This window comes from Anabrus simplex, chromosome 12, assembly GCF_040414725.1.
Source record: "Anabrus simplex isolate iqAnaSimp1 chromosome 12, ASM4041472v1, whole genome shotgun sequence".
In the NCBI taxonomy this organism is placed as follows: Eukaryota; Metazoa; Arthropoda; class Insecta; order Orthoptera; family Tettigoniidae; genus Anabrus; species Anabrus simplex.
The window spans coordinates 81,472,191-81,488,815 of NC_090276.1; the positions used below are offsets into that span (position 1 = coordinate 81,472,191).

Consider the following 16,625-nt stretch of genomic DNA (forward strand, 5'->3'; position numbering starts at 1 on the left):
CCTCCTCCTCCTTTCAGTTAAGGAGATCAGATCATTCCCCTACTCCTCCTCCTCTTCCGACGGGCTTAGCCGCGTTCCTCCTCCTCCTTCTGACAGTTTTACGGACAGATGCCCTCCTGCGCTAGAGAGCCTACCACCCCTCCACTATCTACATCGTCGCTAAGGCTTTACATCTCTATCCGATGATTGGCCTCTCTTCCTGTATAAAATAAAACATGTTATTAATCAATCCTGTTACAGAGAACCGGAAAAATTGCATTGAGCTGTGGTCCTCTACTAAGAGCAACTTTTTTTTCTTTAGAACATAGTCTGTTATCTTCCAGTAAAGATTTGGAATAGTCAGCATACATTCCCTATCGTGTTTTGAACAGAAAGCAACACAATCGCTAAGGCTTTACGTCTCTAACCGACGCATGAGGAAATTATCTATTACATGCAACAGAAAAATCTGTATTTCAGATATTGATTCGATCAAGGATAACTCTGTTGGATGTCAGATTAAAGAAACAAAATTTCTAAAAAAAATTCTAGATTCGAACCCTATTCTCTATGTTGAAAATGAAATATCCGCCTCCATATTGTAACCTACAGGCCTTGGCCTACCAAACGACCGCTGCTCAGCCCGAATGTAGCGGGTTCAAAACTCGGCAGACGCTGGCAATATTAATACTACGATTATTACATTTTGCGAGGACAAGAATAAAGGAAGGCCACCTGAAAGGCCTTGGCCTACGAAGCGACCGCTGCTCAAACACGGAATTGACTAAACTGACGCCCTCAGCGCTCCTGTTACAGCGCTCTAAAGGCATGCATTTGGCGACTAAGGGGCACATAGCTGAGTCCGCGGCCGTACCAAGCGACCGTTGCTCAGTCTAAAGGCCTGCATTTTTTCGGTCGCAGGAGGAGAACGCCGTAATGCCAGTGTGATGTTTGTTGTAAGTGAGCAGAGGCTCGCTGCGAGCTACACGTGTCTCGCCAACAGGAAACTGTGTCAATTTTCTGCTTACGCACTTGTCCTACTGCTCCGTTGAAGAGCACATTTATACATTAGAAACAGGAATTATAAAATTTAATAAGATTAAATCATGTTCTACCGGTGTTGAGATTATTATTATCTAGAGAGGCTGCAGGACAAAATTCCGTTACCTCAACGTTATTTGTCTACAACTTAGCATATTCGATCCTGACTTATTCAAAATGTATTTTTTACTTTGGCGGCCTAGGGAGTAATGCGCAATATGGAGGCTATTCTCTATATGCATTTTGTTCTGAAATTTAGTCCACCTCTACATGTTCTTTTACGCGTTAGTAAATTGTCTGTTACGAGACTAACATATTTGAAAACCTTCAAATACTACCGGGCTGAGCCTTTTAAAAGGCCTCCGATGAGTGTGGGTTGGCCCATTACCTTGGTAAATAAACAGTGTTGCAGTCTTTAGTTGAGTGGGTATCTAAGTTCAAATCCATGGCGGGATGATAGTTACAAATTGAACTCAGAACCTCTCTTGACAAGCGGCACGTATCCGCGCACTGAGTAGCTCACGCGGCAGCGCATCGCCCTCTGACCGCTGGAACAGGGATTTTTATCTAAGGGCAGGTTCGTACAAGCCTTTAGGAAATGTGCAGGCCTTCAGGCTGAGGGGGGTACATAGTATTATTATTCGACTGTACAGAATCGATACCGTAGGTAAGACAAAAGTGCACTGCATGTTCCCCGTCAAGGTCAGAGTAAAGCTGACAAATCACATCCGGTGATGGGCTGCAAGCAGAATCGATCACGTCACCTCGTTATTTTATAACGCTTTACGCAGAGAGCACGCATCAAATGTTAATATATGACTTAATCCCTCCCTTTTCACATGTATGTATCTCAGATAATCAAAATTAAATATTAAAAAATATCTGTGAATCAAGTGTGTGTGTGTGTGTGTGTGTGTGTGTGTGTGTGTGCAGAGAATATAAAACTCGTGTGCGCGCAGTTATGTGCATAAAGGGGTTAGCTCACAGCATTTGCTTGTTCTACAATCAATTCCGTATCTTTTGCGTGTGTGCTGTACTGTTTTTACCATAGTTTTCCGTGGTTTCGCATTTTTTATATAGGAGAATGTATTATCTAATGTATGCATTTTCTTGACATCACAGTAAGTACTGTGTGTGTGTGCAGTAATCGAATACGTTTTACGATAAGAGTGTGTGTTTCGATAAATCTTCTTTTAATATAGTTAAATCACATTCATTTACGTTTTATGGTGTAGACATTACAGAAGAGATGAACAAGGAGTGAGGTAGTTTCCCGTTGTTTTTCACTTTACATTAGAGTTCGATTCTTGTCATGTCAACATTACAGTATAAAATTAAATGTCTCTAGTGTACAAATCTATAAAGGTTGACATGTTGCAATCAAACATTCAGTGTTCTAAACACTAAACACCTGAATTAAACGTCGACTAAAATGGGTCCAGATAGATATTCACACTAACTACCACACTGCATCCCCCTGTGGGTGGGGGCGGTAGAATAACACCCACGGTATACCCTGCCTGTCGTAAGAGGCGACTAAAAGGGGCCCCATGGGCTCTGAACTTTGGAGCGTGGGCTGGCGACCACGGGGCCCTTAGCTGAGTCCTGGCATTGCTTCCACTTACTTGTGCCAGGCTCCTCACTTTCATCTATCCTATCCGACCTCCCTTGGTCAACACTTGTTCTTTTCAGACCCCGACGGTATTACGTATGGAGGCCTAGGGAGTCTTTCATTTTCACGCCCTTTGTGGCCCTTGTCTTCCTTTGGCCGACATCTTCATTTTTCGAAGTGTAGGACCCCTTCCATTTTTCCCTCTGATTAGTGTTATATCGAGGATGGTTGCCTAGTTGTACTTCCTCTTAAAACAATAATCACCACCACCACTACCACACTGCAGTGGCGAAAAATCACATGTACACTTATTCGGCACAATCTAGATTGCATGCATGTCAGACAACATACTATTAGTGAATCAATTGTAGTTACTAAATGTATTATTTCGGTTTTATAGTAGCACTAGCGAATGTACCCGTGCTTCGCTACGGTATTCTACATTGTATTCGAATATCGAAGTAAATAGTGTACATGTAGTAAATAAGATTGTTTTAAAATTGCATGTCTCTTAGCGTTATCCGAGAAAGAGCATGGGGAGGTCCCCGTACGTTGTTTCCAATGTAAAGTGTTTGTTACGGATTTGTGATATAACGGCAGGCTCACTTGCCTACTGCCATTCACAATCGAGTTGGGAAGTTTACATTATAATTGCAGGCCCCATTGGCTACTACGCGGACAGAATCGATTTGGGGAGTTTTCGTTAAAATGGCAGCCCCCTTTCCTACTTCCAGACAGATTACAGTTGAGGAGTTTCTATTATAATGGTAGGCAATTACGCTACTATCACTAGAAATTGAGTTGTGCAGTTATCATTATAATGCCAGGCCCATTTTCCTACTGCCAGCCAGCTTACTGCCAGTCACACCAAGTTGGTGAGTTTCCATCAAAATAGCAGGCCACTATGCCTAATGCCAGTCACATTTTAGATGAGGACATTTCTTTATAATGGCTGGCACCCTTGCCTACTGCCAAACACAATCGGGTAGGGGAGTTTTAAACAAACTGCATGCTCACTTGCCTTCTGCAAGTCAAATCGAGAATGGAACTATTCATTACAATTTTAGGCCTTCCTTACTAATGACAGTTACACAGGAGTTGGAGAAGGAACCCTTTCCTACTGCCAGTCAAAGTCGGTGTGGGGAGTACTGATTACAATAGCAGACCCACCCTTTCTCGATCGCTAAAAATCGACATCAGTGAATATATATAGATCGACATACGACAGTATATGCGTGTTTACAATATTGAAGACCTTCATTTACAGATTAACTGCTACTAAACGTACGTCATATCGACAAAGGATTATACCATAAGACACGCCGGATTTAGTGGCCTAAATGGCTGGTCCTATGATATGTCATCTATTTTTGGGTCAGATTGAGTTAGAAACGTGGAACAGGGTAAAGGTTTTGTAAAATTATCTCACATTACATTACTTTTCGGATAATTATGTGACAGCTACATACATAACATTTGGCTCACATGTGGCTACTGGGTGGGCCAATTTTCGTGAAGAGTTTGATGATTCTGTATTTCATATAAGTAATTGAAAGTATGAATTATGCATGTGAAAATTCCAAATTGACTTAACATCGATTAATAGAGAAAAATCAAACGTAAAAGGGATACAGATACGGCAAAAAGTCATAAGACCAAGGTTGTAGATCATTCCAAATTGAACGGAGATTGTGCAATCCGTTATGTGATAGGAATTTCCGAAGGTCTGCACCATCATTAAAATTGCCTGCATATTTCGATATTCTTCGGGGATAAAAAGTGAATAATTTAATGATCTAGGATGTTTTCCGTTCGTTACAGGCTAAAACGTATAATTTTGTCAAATTTCAATTATCTTCTTTTTCCTTCTGGCAGATTATGCCGCAATCTGGATTTTGGGCGAGGCGGGTAAAAATTAGGACTTTCAGGAAACTAAACCAAAAATTATGGAGATGCTCATTATTACCCCTTAAACGGAAAGCTGTACGATAATTTCGCCAAAATAGTCAGTGTAGAGGCACACAGTCGTTACGATTTGATTTTGTATAGATAAGGAATCTGCTCCATGTAAAACACCTTTTGGGCTATGTCCGCTGGACTTAACCTGCAAAACTGACCATTCATGATATCTCCCTTATTAATCCTCCTGACGAAAAAAATGCACATGAAAAAAAGGTTTAGAGGTGGAATTCCATCACGTTTGGTCGATTTCTAGTCAGGTTGGTCTTGTTATGTAGCCTATATACTGTGGAAGAGTAAAATCACCATTTCGGTTCCCTATAAACCGCCAGTCCATTCCGGAACACGAAATGTTATTTACGTTTAAAACCTACCTTTGGACAGCTGGATGCTAAATATAAATTTGGTTCGAATGTCTTCAGTAGTTTTCAAGTTGTAAGGAATACGCTTTACACGCACCCGCTCGTGAGTCAAGTCCGATGGGACTTGTACAGAAAAACGGTCCGTTAATGATATCTCCCTTATTAATCCTCGTATTGAAATGATGCACATGAGAAAAAAGGTTTAGAAATTAATTTCTACCAAGGTAGGTAGATTTCCATTAAGTTTGGTGTAAAATCACTGTTTCGGTTTCGTATAAACCCCCAGTCAGTTCAGGGATTTAGAAAAAATATTTGCCCTAAAACCTATCAAGGACAGGCGTATTCTAAATATGAGTCTTGGTGGAAATACATCCAGTAGTTTCTAGCACTCGCGTACATACGGCATACTTAAGGAAGAAATAATACAGTTAAGAAAGTTGAAAGTAATAGAAAATGGATTATAACTGAGGACAGCCGGATAACGACAAATATGTAAATACCAAGTGAATGTATTGGAAAATTAAATGCCCCTCAATAAATTATGCTAGTGTGAGTTATGGATATAATAAAGCGGTAACAGAAGAGAAATTTAGGTCCAGTGATTCTTAGGTAAACAAATAATAAGAAGATGACTAATGGTGTTATTACTTAATCTATTCGAGGGCGGTTATAACATCCAACGATATTCCGCCAATATCCCGCAGATAGGCCGATTGACGCCTCTCTTGCCTTCTACCCAAGGAACAACCACGAATTTAAAAGCATGATGAGGAAAATGGTAATACGTTACTTCCCTGCTGGCATGCAGTCAGAGACGTTGCCATGGTAACCTGTAGGTTCGTTGTCGGTCTGTCGGTCACTCAATGCAGAGCATGATACCAGCGGAAAATTGTAAATTTCTCCGTCATGTGAAGAGTAAGGTAAATTGTGAACATAACGAAAGTTGTTTCCCCCGGTCTATTCAAAGATTTTAAAATAATAATATTCATATCGAAACCTTCCCCGGGATGAGTATACTTTAAATATGAAGTTTGGTTGAGATCTATCCAGCCGTTTCAACCTGAGGGTGGAGAAACCATTCAGGTTTTCCTATAAACCCTCCGTCTATTCAAAGATTTTAAAATGAAATGCATATCGAAACCTTCCCCGGGATGAGTATACTCTAAATATGAAGTTTGGTTGAGATCTATCCAGCCGTTTCGATGTGATGGTGGAAAAACCATTCTGGTTTTCCTATAAACCCCCCGAGTATTCAAAGATTTTAGAACGATATGCATATCGAAACCTTCCCCGGGATGAGTATACTCTAAATATGAAGTTTGGTTGAGATCTATCCAGCCGTTTCGACGTGATGGTGGAACAGACAAACAGACAGACAAACAGACACGAAACATAAAAACCACCGATTCGGTCTTGAGTTGACCTAAAACGGATAAATATCTGAAAAATTGCCAAAACAAAAGAAATTACAGGCAGCGGACCCCCTACAGTTTTATTTATATAGATTATGTGATAATAACAATCCAACACGACACATTGCATGTTCGCGCGCGGCTAACACGTGAGTTGTGAGGCTCCCGGAGAAAGTAAAAATAGGAGGGGTAAAACAGTGAAGTGTGCATTGAAACTGTGCTTGTGTTCCGTATGTAAAGCGTGTTTAACTGATAGCTAAGTCCAACGTACAAAAAAGCTACGGTTTCATAGTTATCTTTAAATTATTGATTGCTTTGTGAAGTAGCGTCATGCCTGCATCCAAGCCCAGAGGAAGTGCTGCCAACCCTAGCGTGGAGGACACCATTCGGCGCGTACTCCAGGAGCCGGACGTAGCGAAGGTCCTAGCCGATGCGATTGCAGCCAGCATAGAAACTAAAATTTTAAATAGAGTGGAGGAGGCACTGTCCGAGTTCAAGACTTTGAATGAGGAACTTAGAAAACAACTCAGTTTAAAGGACAGTGAAATTGAACAATTGAGGCAAAGCTTGGAGGAGCTAAGGACATCGTCTAAAGAAGAAATTATCTCTCGGACTGATGACCTCGAGCAGTACCAGAGGAGAGACAATCTGCGAGTGTTTGGTGTGCCTGAGACTGAAGGGGAAGACACTGACCATCTTGTACTGGATGTTGCACGAAAAATAGGAGCTGACATTCAGTTAGCCGATATTTCGCGCAGCCACCGTGTTGGTCCAAAGGCGGGGCAGAAACCTCGCCCGATAATAGTTAAATTTGTGTCATACAGAGATCGCAGCAGACTGTTTCATAATAAGAGGAAACTTAAAGGGAGTGTGGTCACCATCCGGGAAGATCTGACGACCTGCCGGCTGAGCATCCTTCGTGCAGCAGTGGAGCTCCACGGACTGCGTAACGTGTGGACCAAAGACTGCACGGTCATCATTCGGAAACCAGACGGCAGCAAAATCCGAGCAACACGGATGGAACACATCACGTTGTAAATATTAAGATAACATTATTTTCCATAGTTATGAAACTCCGTTGCCCACTATTCTGAACTGTAACTTTGAAATTTCAGTATTATCATATTTGTATTTACATTTCCTATTCGTGACACTTCATTTTTAATTTTAATTAACTTTTGAATTTAACCAAATACGTGTATTTGCGTTCTTATTTTTTTATGATTAGTATTAATGTAATAATTTTTTTAAATAGTTTAAATACTTTACCAGTAATATATACTTCATTAATTTAAGACAAGACACCCCTAGTTTAGTTGTCCTTTAAAAATATTAGGTAATTTTATGCACAGTTAATTCATTACTTGCACCCTCGTACTTCAGTTAACGATAATTTTCTCCTAGCCCCTAGTGTTTATTTGTCTATTTTGGTGATTTACATTCTACCAAGTTGGTTACTGTCACGAGTCACAATGGACATTCCTCTGACGTCACCTGTTTATCTCAGCAGCCACCAGGCCATGTACCCTCTCCTTTCCTTCCGCTGTCCCCGCTCCCCCCACCATCTACTGTAGTTCCAACCCTGACCAAAGTACCGCTAACATTCTTAAGAACTTCGTCTCGCAACATCCTAGAGCCCTTCACGTCTGTCATATAAACGGCCAAAGCTTATTAGCTGCCAATCGAATGGACGAGCTTACAGAAATATTCACCCCAGTTGTTTTCCATGTCCTACTAGTGTCTGAGTCATGGTTGACAGATAAGAGCCCGTCTTCTTTGTGTCAACTTGAAGGCTACTCGCTTCTGAGAAATGACCGCACACACAAGCGTGGTGGAGGGGTATGTGGCTATTTCTTAACCTGCCTCAAACCCAAAATGTTAGGTCATTCACCAGGCAGGTATGAGAGAAAACCAGAATACATGTTCGTAGAAATAATAGCGAACGGGATTAAAGCACTTGTAGGAGTAGTTTACAAACCTCCGAATATAGGCCACTTAGAAGACTTTGAAGCTGACTTAACTGAACTGCTGCCAGACTACCCCCACACAATAATTATGGGAGATTTTAATACGGACATAATTGACGTAACTTCTCCCGAAACCACGCGACTTAAAACATTGTTTCAATCCTATAATATGGACATCTTGCCTCTCTCTCCAACTCACCACACATCTTATAGTTACCAGCAATTCAGACAGAGTTCTCAATGTTGGTCAAACCTCTGTACCTGGTATTTCTGCACATGACGCAATATATATCTCGTATGACCTCCGGCCACCGAAACGCTCCCAGAAATGTATTACCAATCGACCATTGAAAAATATAAATAAAGATAGACTCTTCCAGGAGGCAAGCAACATACCCTGGCATAACATAACGACATATAACAAACTAGACGACAAAGTCACTTTCTTTAACAGCAAAGTAACGGAATTATTTGACAAGCATGCCCCAAAGCGGCGAGCGAGAATATCTAAAGAACAGTGGCGGTGGGCCCTTAGGGGCACAGGGGCACGTGCCCTGTCAAGTTTTTGCACTCAGAATTTCAGGAAATAATTTATAATTTAGTTGGGCTGCAGCCGAACAACAGAATTATTTCTACAAATATTATCACGACAAAATGTTATATTCTTAACTGGATTACGGATTTTGGTAGGTATTTAAAACAACCATGTCTTTAAGCACGAAGAGAGGATACCTTTTGTACTCGTATTTAAAGAGACAAGCTGTTGCTGTCACCGCGAGAATGACTGCAGGAGCCTTGCGAAGCGAGTGGCAGGCGAAATGTGCAGCTCTGGGCACTAGACCGTCTTGTGCCCAAACGACGCGCCTGCGCATTAGAACACAGTATTTGAAGATGGTGAAAATCCATGACAGCTGTGGGCTTGTGTGGGTGAGCGGGCGACGGGGAGTACTTCTGGTTGGGCACTCAGATCCTTGAGGCCTTCTGCAGCGCATGCGCATAGAGCAAATAACAGATCACGAGAAATATCCGCGCTTTCCAAACATCAGTGTAGCCAATTCACCAATTCTGTAACTACAGTAAATCCAATAATATTTTAGTCTTGTTTATTTAAAAATGCGTTCATATCGCTCATGCAGGGATTTAGTTGCTTTCAGATGTTTTCATTATTAAAATAAGTTATCTTAAATGAGGTTACCGTGTTTCTAATAGGCCATTTAGCAGCTGCCAACCTTATTCGGGTATCAAGTTTTGGAGAATTTTGTACTCTCTTTCCGGAAAAAATTCCGCGTCAACCGTAAACAAGTACCCGAAAGTGAACAAAGCCAGGCTCAGGACCGAACTTGAAGTGTTATATTCCAGGGTAGACGTGCGTGCGGCAGATGGTGCTGCGGCGCTTTTGCAACTTTTCCTGCGCAACAATATGCAAGACACTTTCAATGAATGCGTTAGGTTACTGAGCATCATTGTTACAAACCCGATGTCGACAGTGGAAAGTAAAAAGTTTTTCTCTACTCTAAATCGAATAAAGACCTTCTTGAGGAATACGATGAGCCAAGACAGACTAACGGCCCTGGCGATGCTTTCAATTGAAAGTAAAATGGTAGCCTACGTTCGATTCCCGACTTCAACCAGCGAGTTATCGAAATATTTGCTCAAGCAAAGGATCGAAGAATAGACTTCATCTAAAAATGAGAAGGTTAGTATATTCATTATTACTTGACTTGTAGGGGAACAGGTTATAAACGAAATGTGGATCAGCTTATCCCCTGCCATTTAGCTCAGTGAAATAACACTTGACCGGAAATGGAGAGGTCACGGGTTCGTTTCCTTTGACCCCACCTTTCACTGTCTTTTTCCTTGGTGTTAATATCTAACTGGCACCAACTGTAAACGGAATAAGCTGATTTACAAGTCAGTTGTTAGTGTATTTATTCACATGCGCATTATTGTTATATTTTGCAACCGATACCTTAAATATCTACTTGACTGTCCATATTATTTTATAAGTTGTGCCCCGCCAGATAATTTGACCACGGGCCGCCACTGCTAAAGAACCCTCTCCGTGGTTAAATGACGACATTAGACAACTAATGAAACAAAGAGACTGCGCCCACAGGCAATATAAAAATGACCCTACTGTACAAAATTTTGACGAATATAGGAAGTTACGAAACAAGACAACGCAACAAATACGGAATGCTAAACTGCGGCACGCTTACAGTTTAATTACGCCTAACGGTAGAACAGCGACGACATTGTGGAAATCTATTAATAACCTTGGACTTACGAAGAACAAAAACAAAGACGAAATTACAGTACCTCTCGAGGCTCTTAACGAGTACTTTATTGCTAGTTCCTCCGCAGTACGACCTGTCGACAAACAGAAACTTATGAAACATTACGATACACACCCCACCCCTGACAGAGATAAATTCTATTTCAGTCACGTGACACCCCTCCAAGTCAGGAAAGCAGTCCTTAGGATAAGCACAAAAGCGAAAGGAATTGATGACATTGGGACTGACATGGTGAAACTAATTCTTGATTTTATATTACCAACTTTAACCCATATAATCAATTTCTCTCTTATATACTCCACCTATCCAACTCTCTGGAAGAAGGCTATTGTGCTTCCTCTTCCGAAAAGTCAAACGCCTTCGAACGAGGGAGACTATCGTCCAATATGTATTTTATCAGCTTGATCTAAAATCTTAGAATATATAGTCCATAAACAAATGTCAGAGTACCTTCAAACGCACAATCTCCTTAATCCTTTCCAGTCCGGTTTCCGACAAGGACATAGTACAACTACAGTCTTACTCAAAGTGACTGAGGACGTTCGACAGGAAATAGACAGAGAACGAGTCACAGTTCTAGTACTACTAGATTACAGTAAAGCTTTTGACAGCGTAGACATTGACATATTACTTGTAAAACTGAAGGCTCTACATTTTTCTCAAAGTACGATTGCTTGGATGCATTCCTATCTTTACGGACGTCAACAATGTGTGAAAGGTAATAATGGAATTGTTTCATCGTGGCGTCACGTGAATAGAGGAGTCCCTCAAGGCTCCGTACTTGGACCACTTCTTTTCGCACTCTTTGTGAATGACATATCATCGAATTTAAGACATTGCAAATACCACATGTACGCTGACGACCTTCAACTCTACACAGACTCTACAGCACAAGACCTTCAGGAAAATATAGACTTACTAAACATTGACTTACAGACTGTTAGTGAATGGTCTGCTGCCCACGGCCTGCAATTGAACTCTACAAAGTCACAAGTAATCCTTCTAGGCCACCAAAATCAAATGGCAAGTATCAATAAACGTCCATTGCCGAGAGTAATCCTTCAGAATGTTGCAATTCCTTTTGTACCACAAGTGAAGAACCTCGGCGTTATCATGGACGAACGCATGACTTGGTCTGGACATATCTCACATATCTGCCAGAAGGTTTTCTCTGCTCTTCATTCTTTATATAAATATAAATACATATTTCCGATAAAACTTAAGCAGAAATTAATCGAGGCTCTTGTAATGCCACATTTCGACTATTGCGATGTTGTTTTTAATGATGTGAGGCCACTGCTGTCCCTAAGGCTACAACGCGCTCAAAACGCATGTGTGAGGTATATATGCAATCTAAGAAAATATGACCACGTGTCATCATGTTTCCTAGAACTAGAGTGGTCGCGACTCCACGTTCGTCGTAATCATCATACTCTGTCTCTCCTCCACCGAGTCCTTACTACATCTTCCCCAACTTACCTTTCTTCGCGTTTCCATTATTTCTCAAATGTGCATAACAGAGGTACACGGGCTCAAACATCAAACCTGCTCGTCATTCCTCACCATCGAACTGCAACATATAATAACTCATTTTCTGTGTTTGCCGCCCGAGAATGGAATCGCTTACCGGATGACGTCAGAGGAATACCAACCACCAGGTCATTTAAAAGAGCGTTAAGAGGTACAGCAGGATACGAATGAACTGTGCATTTCTAGTCCTTTACTGATGGTGTTAGTACATTATTACTACTAGCTATTATTATTATTATTATTATTATTATTATTATTATTATTATTATTATTATTATTATTATTATTATTATTATTATTATTATTATTATTGCTGTTATTATTATTATTATTATTAGGCCTATTATTATTGTTGTAAGTATGTTTACCTCACTGGGGTGGAATTTTATTTCTGTTATAAAATATTTAGATTGTCTTTAACTGTGCTATACTTAGTATTAATTACGGTAGTGTTAACTTTGATTCTATGTACAAATTGGTTTAGTGTAAGAGAAGGCCTAATGGCCTTAACTACGCCAATAAAGACATTTATCTATCTATCTATCTATCTACCATAATTGACCACGCGGTGGGGGTTGTGTGTCCAGGAGGGGATTTCTTACAAGAGGGTCTGCACACACAAACACATTTCAAGGGCCTTGGCCTACCAAAGGACCGCTAGTCAGCTTACATCAATTGTAGTAGTGGTGAGTATTGTTTTAAGAGGAAGTACAACTGTACATCCATTCTCTATTAATACTGCAGGTCTATCGTTCCGCTGACCGCGCGTTTACCTCTCAAGATTACGGGGGTTATCGATAATAGATATTCACATTAACTATTACAGTGCAGTGGCGAAACATGTACACTTATTCGGCACAATGTAGTAAATTGATCTGTATCCTCATGCGTGCTACAGTAGCAAAAATAATCATCGTATTTCTTGGCATATGGCTTGTGTGTGCTAATCACATCAATGGTAGTAGTGGTGATTATTCTTTTAGGAAGAAGTACAACTGTGCATCTATCCTCTATTAATACCGCAGGTCCACCGTTCCGCTGACGACGCGTTTAATCCTTAAGACTTGGAGTTGCCCTCCTGGCAATGATTACAGCATTGTGGTTGAACAGCTAAGTAAGATAAATTTCACGCGATCGATTTCTAGTCAGAACAGGGATTGTCTTATAACAATATTCGTTAAAAGATGGTAAGTATAGGCTCTTGTGTTATATTGAGATAGACAGACAATACAGTCACAGCATTTGCTTGGTATTGACTATGACGACAGCAGAAGATCGTATTTTCTTGCGTTAGAAGATAGTAAGTATCATCAGCAAAACGGCCAGCGTCGTTCAACCCATTCAGCGTAAGTATATTTCATTCTTTGTGTGTGTAAAATATCCTCTCCACAGCGGGAGAACGCTGTTCATAGTTATTTGTTTGTCGTATGGAGACATAAAGCCTTATGCTAACCTCACAATGCTTTCGATAGAAGTATCTCAGGTAATCAAAATGTTTGTGTTTGCGCGTAGTGATGTGTGTAAGGGCCTACCTCACAGCATTTCCTTCTCCTACCATCAACTTCATATTTTTGTGTGTGTTCAGTTTTACGTTAGAGAGTGTTGTGTGCCTATATCATTGATAAAGTGTCCGACTCGTTGGCTGAATGGTCAGCGTATTGGCCTTCGGTTCAGAGGGTCCCGGGTTCGATTCCCGGCCGGGTCGGGGATTTTAACCTTCATTAGTTAATTCCAGTGGCTCGGGGGCTGGGTGTTTGTACTGTCCCCAACATCCCTGCAACTCACACACCACACATAACACTGTCCTCCACCACAATAACACGCAGTTACCTACAAATGGCAGATGCCGCCCACCCTCATCGGAGGGTCTGCCTTACAAGGGCTGCACTCGGCTAGAAGTAGCCACACGACTTTATTTATTTATTATTATTGATAAAGTAGTGCGTTTGTTATAAGCTGTTGTTATCAAACACATCAGTGAGTTTCAGTGTTCTATTCCACGCATGTAATTCTTTTACGGTAACTGTGTAGACAGCATACAAAATAAGGAGTGCAATTCCATGTATTCGAGATTTTTATTCTGACGATAAGCCGAGTGAACCGGGTTTGAAATCCATGTGATGCATGTATTATTCTAATGCTAATCGAATCCATTACAGTAATAGAATGAGATTTTTTATAGTGATTGTGTGTTGGTATTTTTTATTCTACTATTAATCAGAGTAATAATGGTTCGATTCCATGGCAGAGAGAACGGGGGTTCGAATCCATATTTATTCTAGAGATTTTCTTTTCTATTCTGACATTCAACAGAGTGATTAGTGTTCTAAACCATTACAGTATTAGAAGTAGGTTTTTATAGTGGTAATGTGTTGGCATTTTAATTCTATTATTAATCAGGTTTCGATTTCATTACAGAGAGAGAGAATAGGGTTCGAATTTATAATTTTTCTAGAAATTTTCTTTCTTTAATCTGACATTCAACAGAGTGATCAGTGATCGAATCTATATCTGTAATACAGATTTTTCTGTTGCATGTAATAGAGATTTTCTTCATGTGTCGGTTGGAGACGTAAAGCCTTAGCGACTGTGTTGCTTTCTGTTCAGAACACGATAGGGAATGTATGCTGACTATTCCAAATCTTTACTGGAAGATAACAACAGACTATGCTCTAAACACAAAAAAGTAGCTCTTAGTAGATGAGCACAGCACAATGCAATTTTTCCGGTTCTCTATGACAGGTTTGATTAACAACATGTTTTATCTTGTTCAGGAGTACAGGTCACGCGTCGGATAGAGACGTAAAGCCTTAGCGACGATGTTGATAATAGAGGGTGATGTGGGCCGTCTAGCGGAGGAAGGCATCTGTCCCTAAAACTGTCAGGAGGAGGGGAACGTGGCTAGGCCCGTCGAAGGAGGAGGGGAATGAGTTTACCTCCCTAACGATAAGGAGGAGGAGGAAGAATTCAGCTGATCTCTGTCCACGTAGTTATGACCTGTCAGGGTTGCAGCTGTAAAAAGCACCTGGATTTTAAATTCTGCGCTCCACATAATTAAGTTTGCAGATAGCCGCCATCTTGCGTAATCACCCCTAGGCCTTCTCCTTATGTCCTATGTCTCCCCCGAGCCAGCTTTCTCCATAAGAGCCTATGAATAGCCGCTATCTTGCGGAGTAGCCTTTGAGTTAGCTTTCTCCATAAGAACCCGTGTATAGACACCACCGTGCGCAATCGCCCCTAGGCCGTCTCCTTAAATCATATGTCTCCACTAGACCAACTTTCTCCATAAGAGCCTATGTCTAGCCGCTGTCTTGCGCAGTAGCCTCTGGGCCAGCTTTCTCCATAAGAGCCCGTGTATAGCCGCTATCTTGCGCAGTAGCCTCTGCCCAGCTTTCTCCATAAGAGCCCGTGCGTAGCTGCCATCTTGTGCAATTAACGTCGGGAAGGACCTCCTGCTGAGGAGGATGAGGGAGGTTAGGCCCCCAAGATTGCGACTGTCCACGTCGGGAAGGGCATCTGCCTATAAAACTGATGTTAGGACCATCAACGTAGCGACTGTCCATGTCGGGATGGGCATCTAGCCGTAAAACTAAGTCCTGTGAATTCAGACCCCTACAAGGTAGTGACTGTCCACATCGAGAAGGGCATCTGGCTGAAAAACTGAGGTTAGGCCCATCCAAGATGGCGACCGTCTACGTCGGGAAGGGCATCAGCCCGTGAAACTGAGGTTAGAACCGCCCAAGATAGCGACTGTGAGGGCAGGAATGCTCTCTTATGTAAAATCCGCGCCGGGAATGGAACTTGGTGTGAAGGAGTGAGGTTAGCCACGTTCACTTGTTTAAATTCTGCGCCCACGGTGTTAGGATCTGTCATCTTGACAGCACGCGGATTTTAAATTGCGGCACCACGTGCATAATGTGGCAACAATGAGGTTAGGCCCTGTTATAATGGCAGCAGTGAGCTTAGCGATGTTCACTTGTCTGAAAAGTGAGGTTATGGTTCGTCAAGATGACAGCTGTCACCTTGACAGCTGTCAAAAGCACGTGGCTTTGTTTACAAACAATAGCTCGTGGTCGGGACGTCAAGGTCACGTGGTCATGACGTTATGGGCGCTATGAAGTTAGCCGGGGTCAATGACCTCGGGGGCTGACTCAGCAGGAAAAGTGCTGATGCCATTGCTCTGAACCCGTATAGCGCACTCTGTGAACCACCGGCGACTCAGTTCTACGTATATTGTAGGCATCTACAGTATTTATTTGTTGCGTTGTTCTAGAATTTACTGCCTGGAGAAATTCACTAAACGCAATTAAATGCATCCCTAAACCCCTCTCTTCAGTTTGCAATAGACTTCAATGCTGATTTGTTTTGTGTGCCGTAGTTTACCTTTGATTCGCTACAAACCAGAAACTTAGCGTTTGGAACCCCCGTCACCTTAAGTTTATAAAAATAATTTGTAGATTAATTTC

At 41.5% G+C, this 16,625-nt stretch overlaps 1 protein-coding gene across 1 annotated transcript in view; it reads left to right on the plus strand.

The window, feature by feature from the left end:
* LOC137496906 (uncharacterized) overlaps positions 1-16,625 on the plus strand; it is a 98,513-nt gene that overhangs the window by 59,553 nt on the left and 22,335 nt on the right. The window lies entirely within an intron of this gene.